An 8,638-nucleotide genomic window follows, 5' to 3' on the forward strand; every position below is an offset into this window, starting at 1 on the left:
ATTGGTCTCATAGACTTATTTTACGTTCTGTACATTCTTATCTGGATAAGTGAAGCTGCTAACGCCAGTGTAGAAGCGAGTCAATAAGCAAGTCATTACACCTACATTTAAGGTCGAGAGGGTGTTTAGGTCTTGAGGTCCCGTTATGCAGGTCTACAATGTTGCGGACAAAGAACGTAAATGCTCTATTTCAGTGAGCACATCTAATTGTTACAATTTTGTGTAAATGTTAAGTAAGATGAGGTACAACTTTTGAATGTCTATAAACACAATTAGACTAGAGTAGATAATTTTTGAAACAAAAAAAAATCGCAGTCGGATGAAACCCATTACAAAAGGAGGGGAATATGATAAAAATGTAAGGAAAAATAAATTACGGTCAAACCGAGTTAGGGAAGCGGGAGGGGGGAGCTTTTAAGAGAAAAAAATGGTTTCTCTCGATTTCCGACAAAACTACAAGTCCTATAGAAAAAAGTTCAATGGCAAAGTTGTAGGTAATTAAAAGTTCTACAACTTTTGTATTCACAATTTTTTCACATAACCTAAAAATTTAGGTGAAAAATTCAAAAAACCAAGTTTTTGGTCTTTTATTTCTATCTACTTCAAAATTTATTTTTTTTCTACGAAATTTGGTGGAAACTTACTTTATTATGTCCCAAATACACTGTAATTTATTTGATTGAAAATATTTATTTTTTCGCCTAAAAAAATAAAAAATAAACACCACCATAGTAAATGTTCTCAGGAAATGCATACAAACAGTCTGAAAATTAGCTTTTACTAAATCAGACACACTTCTCGAACTACCTGAAATGTTTTTATCGACATCATTTTGCTTTTGAATATGCTGTAAAATATTAAACTTAGAACAGATATTTATTTTTCTTTTGAAATATTACCGAAAAGCCGATACAAGAGAAGATATAGAGTTCAAGAAGTGTGCCTGATTTAGTAAAAGCTAATTTTCAGACTGTTTGTATGCATTTCCTGAGAACATTTACTATGGTGGTGTTTATTTTTTTTACACCATATGAAAGTAGAGATTTCAATGAATAAAAGGCACCCCAAGTTTTTGAAAAAAGCTGATATTTTGACGGGTGACTTTTCGATTGAAAATTAGGTTATTTTTTTGGTATTAATTCAAAATAAGGCGAAAAAATAAATATTTTCAATCAAATAAATTACAGCGTATTTGGGACATAATAAAGTAAGTTTCCACCAAATTTCGTAGAAAAAAAATAAATTTTGAAGTAGATAGAAATAAAAGACCAAAAACTTGGTTTTTTGAATTTTTCACCTAAATTTTTAGGTTATGTGAAAAAATTGTGAATACAAAAGTTGTAGAACTTTTAATTACCTACAACTTTGCCATTGAACTTTTTTCTATAGGACTTGTAGTTTTGTCGGAAATCGAGAGAAACCATTTTTTTCTCTTTAAAGCTCCCCCCTCCCGCTTCCCGAACTCGGATTGACCGTAATTTATTTTTCCTTACATTTTTATCATATTCCCCTCCTTTTCTAATGGGTTTCATCGGACTGCGATTTTTTTTATCATTTCATTATTTTCAAAGGCTTCTACCCCAGTCTAAATGGTATATACTGGTAAATATTGTTCTGAGAAAGTTGTTGTTTAGATAAACAAATCAATTATCTATGCTCGCAAAAGTTAAGAAATATAAAATAAGACAAAATTTGGAATAAATCTTTGCAGCTATATGTATAGATATTTTGATTGTTTGAAATTATACAGATATGCAAAAATTTTAATTATATTAGCTGTACGTTATGTGAGATTTTGTGAGATTTTTTTTTTTTTTTATAGGACATTATTACACAAATCGAACTAGTCCCACAGTAAGCTCAATTAAGGCTTGTGTTGTGGGTGCTAGGCGACGATAAATATAATATTTAATAAATACATATATAGATAATAACACCCAGACCCAAGAACAAATAATTGAGTTCATTACACAAATATTTGCCCTGACCGGGGATCGAACCCGGGACCGTCGGCTCAGTAGGCAGTTACTGCGCCAACCGCGTCGTTATAGTTGAATATTTTCGAAACTACTATTCATTATTGCTACTATTTCCACAGTCGACATTGACGTAAAAATAAAGCTTTCTTTATAAAAATATTACTGGAATACACTCATTTGACAATAATAATTAAAACATTCAAACGTTGCGTTAAAAACAGAAGGAGTAGCGCCGGCCATTGTACTGAATTACGTAAACAAATAGTCAGTACATTATTGAAATTTTAGAAGTAAATGAAAAGTAATTCCAATCCAAAACAGATATGTGTAAATGCACCAGCCATAACACAAAAGATTTAATATAACAGCTATAGAGGTGTCCCCTTGTCCCTCCTAGAGGTCCGAGTTTTGCGTTTAGAACTTGTCAATACGACGTGTGACATTCAATGGAATTCCGAGAGAAGCATTCCATTTATTTGCTACACAGTACGTGTTGTATTCAGACCTTGTCCACGGCGTGTTTCATGCCTTCACGCGTAGATGTCAAGTAACGAAATATAAAGTAAATAATAGCTGGTCTTCTATTTTTTATTCCTATTTTTATTGGATGGATTGATCTTACATCTAGTTCGGATATAAATTATACAATATTAAAAACGAAATCATGAAACTACATTTTCATCTTGTCTTATTATCTATCTTTCGAAATTTACAAAGAAAGGCTTCAGAAATAGACCCTAGAATGAATATTATTTAAAACGTTTGCTAAAAAACAGTTCTCATGGAACGAATACTTATTGTAGCACGACGTCAAATATTTTTATATCCACATAACTTCCGAATTCTACATAGAATGTGATGAAAACTACGCACATATGAAATTCTTGCTAAATTATATACACGCTGCTTGGAATTCGTCCTTTGATGTGGTTTTAGTTGACTTGGAAACTATTATATTTATTATAGGTAACTAATAATAATAATATCTTGTTGAGTGTGAGTTAGGATTTTAGGTATACTGTGTAAGTAAAGCAAACTGAAGCATATTTTGGTCTTTTATCACGACTTATACGATACTTAGTCTATAAGTACATATATTGTTAATCAATACTAATAAATTAAAATATTATATTAAGTTTTCTTCTCATAAATTGAAAACACAGTACAGTTGCATTACGAGTTTTCTAAGTTAGGTATAGGAAGCAATAGGCAAGTATTATTCTCAGGTATTATTGTTCAAAACTTTAGCGTTTTATCATGTAATTAAAATTTAATTATGATATAGATTATAGATTATAGAGAAACTCGATTTCTCTCAGGCTCTTTTTTGTTGGATTAAATATTAAAAAAGAACAAATAAATGTACTTGAGACTAATTGTAATTATGTTACTATTCACATCGCAGCTTCTATGAATAATTACGATTATAGGAAAATAATTTGTTTTTTGTACAATTAAATAAAAATATGACTCCGTATTCCCAGGTACGGGTACCAGGAGCGCAGATGTAGAGAGGAGTTGTAATAAAATGTCAGTCGCACGTGGAAGTTTCAATCTCGGCGCGCGTAATTACGGCGCCGTGTTCCGCTTACCAATCACGTGTTCGTAATATCGATGTGGCTTTTGAATAGTGAACTTTTTGTGACATAGTGGTGCAGTGGTTAGAGTTCTAGGATGTAGGTACAAGGTTCAGTGCCGAAAAAATGATATAAATGTAAAAAGAGATACCGTTTACAGAAGCTGCCTTGTTTTTAGAATTTTTTTGTAAATTTATACTTCATATGAAATATATACCGGTATTATTTGCTTGAATTTAACTAAAACATAAAAAAAAAACTGTCTATGCTCACACATTTGCAAACATGTTCAAAGTTCGTTTATAAATAATTATGTTCTTGGAAAATGTATGGGTACTGGACACAACCATGCAGATTTTTTACAAGTATCGCTTACACGCTTAACTCTAACATAACCTTAGCCATATAATGAGACACATCCGTACCCACAACCAAATATCCTATTTAAAACGCAATAACCCTTTTTACTAACTGTACCACTACAGACAGGAGCGCAGATGCTGAGTGGATGTAATCAAATCTGTCTCACACGGGCTTCAATCTGGCACCAATTACATCGCGCATCAATCATGTCCCGCCAAAATGTTGCCGCCATCTTTGTTCTGCACCTTTGCTGTCTGTCATCACTAAATTCTGTGATTATTGGTGTGATCAATAGAATAGAATACAGGGAAATTAGAATACAAGGTAATGTACCAGTTTGTATTTTCGTCAATATGTTGATGATTTTTCAGCTGTTCTTTCAAATTGCAAAAACAGTTGTATTGCTGCAGCTTTTTCGGAGATGAAAACTAATCTCCGGAATAAAACGATTTCAACTATTTGTCAATTATTTATTATATTATTATGAACTCATTAGTTTGATAGTAATTATTTGGAATGCAACGTACACTACAATTTATCTCTGCACTTCATCATCATCATCATCATCATCATCATCATCATCATCATCAATACATATAATAAAATTCTAGAAAAGTGGTGTCTGTACAATGAAAATATGTAAAAAATTAGCAGGGGTTATTATTAAATCGATCCCAAACCCAAAACTGTAGTTAAAAAATTTTTTGTCTGTTTGTCTGTTTGTCTGTATGTTTGAACACGCTAATCTCAGAAACGGCTTATCCGATTTCGATGCGGTTTTCACTAATATATTGTGGTAATCTTCATTTAACATTTAGTGTTTATTTCATGTCAATCGGTTCTTAAATAAAAAAGTTATGACCATTTAAGTACTCACGGCGAACATTTGCTAAGGCATTCTATGGTAATTGGTACACATACAGTGTACGATAAAACGTAAGTTATCTGTTATACGCTACAGTTATGTCCAAGTGATCATATCGAAAGTCCCCAAGGGTTGGGGGGGTAAGCTGAGGTAGTAGGGGGGAGGGGTATTTCTAGGTAAATTTTATACATAAACATTTTATACACATATAAACAATTTTATACATAACTAAGTCCTTTAAATTATGTCGTATTATATTATATTTTTAACCCCCGATGCAAAAATATGGGTGATAAGTGTTTGACCGCTGTGTGTGTGTGTGTTTGTGCCACCGTAGCTCGCTAGCAGGTAATCCGAATTAGATGTTTCTTTTTTAGGCAGCATATTTTCCGACGCTGGTTCTTAAATAAACTGTTTCAAAATCGGTTCATCCATTTATTGTAACTAGGTATATAGGGGTAAAAGTGGGAATGAAAATAATTAAAGTTGTCGAATATACTTTAGTGATATATTAAATGAAAGTGTTAGTTTACCTATCAGTAAAAATAAGTCAAATTTTACCAAAATCGGTTCATCCATTTATTTGATATAGGTATAAAAGTGGTAGATAATATAATATATATGTCTAATTATACTTTACACGTCATGCCCTTCCATTTCATATGTCACTTGAGTCAAAATTCACTTTTTTTATTATCTACCACTTTTATAACTTCTATATCAAATAAATGGATGAACCGATTTTGATAAAATTTGACTACTTTTTTTACTTTACTGTATAGGTATAAGTGGGAATGAAAGAAACGAATGTTGTCAAATATTGTGATAGTACCTACCTAAGTGATATATCAAATGAATGTGCTTACGGGTGAATTACAATTAGTAATGTTTTATCGAAATCGGTTCATCCGTTTATTACATATAGGGCACTTTAGGGGTGACAGTGGTCAGATAAATAAACCAAATGGAGCATCAAACGATAGGATAATTATGACGTGTACATATAGGTACAATTAGATAATATTATTTACATCAAAATTGGTTCTGCCATTTACTAGGGATGGAAAGGGAAGGGTTGAAAGGCTGTGAAAGAAGAGGGGGACATGGGAGCGAGAGGATAGCCACACCCTGGAAATTTTGAACTCTTCTGTAACAAAGTTTTATAGCTCAGTTTAGTTTTAATTTTACTAACAGTTATTTTGTGTTATTATTTTTTTTATTTCTTAACTGTAAAATAATCTGTAAGTACTTATAATTTAGTTATTTATGGTAGTACGTGTTTCAAGACGTGTTTACTCAATAATTGTGTGTTAAGTAGTAACTACTGTGCAGTCACTATTCCACGCGGACGAAGTCGCGGGCACAGCTAGTCTATACTAATATTATAAAGAGGAAAGGTTTGTATGTATGTATGGTTTTCACGCATAAACTACTGAACCGATTTTTATGAAATTTGGCACAGATAATCTTTAGACCCTGAGAAAGAACATAGGCTACCTTTTATTGCGCAATATGTACCACGGGTGAAGCCGGGGCGGACCGCTAGTAATTCATATACTTAAATCCGATTCGCTGTTTTTGCGTGAAATATGTAGTAGAAACAAACTACATCTATCCATCTTCACAAACTTTCCCGTTTATAATAATACGAATATTATTACAATATAATGACTACAATCTGTTTCAAAGTCTTTTCCGCTACGTATCTGTAGAAAGATTTATCAAACTGTAAACGTAACAATCAGATTTATTTATTTCAATGAAGATATTTTACTGTGGCACGAAATTTCAACTTATATTTGCGGTTTAATTGTATTACTTACGTATAAAACCATTACCGATTGACCGATTAAAATCTACAAATTTTTATCAATATGGTACTTTAAAATGTTACCAAAGCATTCAATATCACTATCAATTCATTGGAAAAGTGTACAATATATTTTCATAATTCAATTTGCACATTTTTATACGAATAGCGTTAAAAATGTTTTCAAATTTACTGAAACACTATTGCGATGTTATCTGATCCTGAAACGATAAATAACTAAAACAATGCAACTGTTTCGTACAAATTAATACCCAAAAATGAGTGTGTAATTTTATTATCAGTGTTATTATATCACTTTGACAGTTATGTTTTTGATATATTGCTAATAGTAGGGGAGGCCAAGAGGGGGATTTTGGGATTTACTCGAGCGCGTCAGATTACTATAAGGGACGGTACCTTAGCTATTCATTAGTAAGTACCTCTAGTCAATATGAGCAGTTATGGTTGGTGGGTGCGCTCAGGGGCCCCGCTGGAAAATTTGAATAATCCATAATTCCCTAAGGTTGAGCTCGAATCGTCAGATTAGCGAAATGGGGACTTCTTATATTGTAATTAACCCCCCCATATATTAATCTGACGCGCTCGAATAATATTACTTAGATTTTTTACCCTTTCTTCATAGCGATTAAATCGCCACTTAAATCGTCAGATTAACGTATACTTTTTTTCAGTGACGTCCTGGAGCATGCAAAATATAAATATCTAACGCGCTTGAGTATTTCCAAGCCAATTTTTTTCTTTTTTAAATTAAAAAAAATCAAAAACCCTTCCCCACCGCTAAAAGTGAAAACATTATAGGACCATTTTTTCTCGCTATGGTCTAATCTACCAATTCTAATAGGTTCCCGTGACGCTCGAGTAAATCCACATTTAGCATCCTGGGCTCCCCTACTATAATGGCATGTTAATTAAAAGGTATTGTTCGGGATGTTATCAACCTGTTGAAGTACAGAAGTATATTATAGAAATCTGTTAGTATTTTTTATACATACAAACCTTTCCTCTCTATAAAGAGAGTATGTATGTATTTATGGTTATTAGTATAGATTATACAGGGTGTCCCACCATTGGTATACTAAGCGCGAAGGGACGTGTAGTTTTGCATACACTGATCACGTAAAAAATACATAAACAACAAAATTACATCAAAAAATTTTTGATAAATTTTTCCTGAAAATCCATGTTTTCTTCTCTAGCTTCGCGTAGCCGTCATATACCGCTTCTCTAATGTGAGCTTTTTGTCTATGAAAACATAATCTTAAACGATAGCTCACGTGCTAGTGGCAAAAATGGGCCGGCTGCTTCTTAGGGGTGTACACCTAGAGTTTTAAGAATTCATCTATTTGGAAAAAAAATGCGTCTGGAATTTTATAAGTATTTTTTACGTACTCAGCGTAGGCAAAACTATAACCTCCATTGAGCTTAGTATACCAACAGTGGGACACCCTGTATATTACATATTGGCTACTTTTTTATAATTTTTTTTTACTACTTGGTTAGTTGGTACAGGAACGAAAGCTTTTTCAATAATAAAGAGCCTGCAATGATTCTGAAATAGTGGTAGTCCACCAGATCAGTTGTAAGCAAAAATCTTACTAGCCATAAAATTTAGCCCTGCAATGATTCTGAAATAGTGGTAGTCCACCAGATCAGTTGTAAGCAAAAATCTTACTAGCCATAAAATTTAGCCCTGCAATGATTCTGAAATAGTGGTAGTCCACCAGATCAGTTGTAAGCAAAAATCTTACTAGCCATAAAATTTAGCCCTGCAATGTACATACGCCATTGTAACAGTGTAATATAAATTAGTGTGAACACAGGCTCCTGAAAAACAGTTTACAACTATATTAGGAGCCTGGGTCATTAATTTTTTTGTAAGATATATCTAATGGTGCAAATAAATGATTTATTTATTTATTTATTTATTTAATGATTCTGAAATAGTGGTAGTCCACCAGATCAGTTGTAAGCTTAAATCTTACTAGCCATAAAATTTAGCCACGTATTATTATCTATCTATTAT

Source organism: Colias philodice, chromosome 18 (assembly GCF_061535455.1).
Source record: "Colias philodice isolate Cphi_HAF_F1 chromosome 18, ilColPhil1 Martin Lab GWU primary, whole genome shotgun sequence".
In the NCBI taxonomy this organism is placed as follows: Eukaryota; Metazoa; Arthropoda; class Insecta; order Lepidoptera; family Pieridae; genus Colias; species Colias philodice.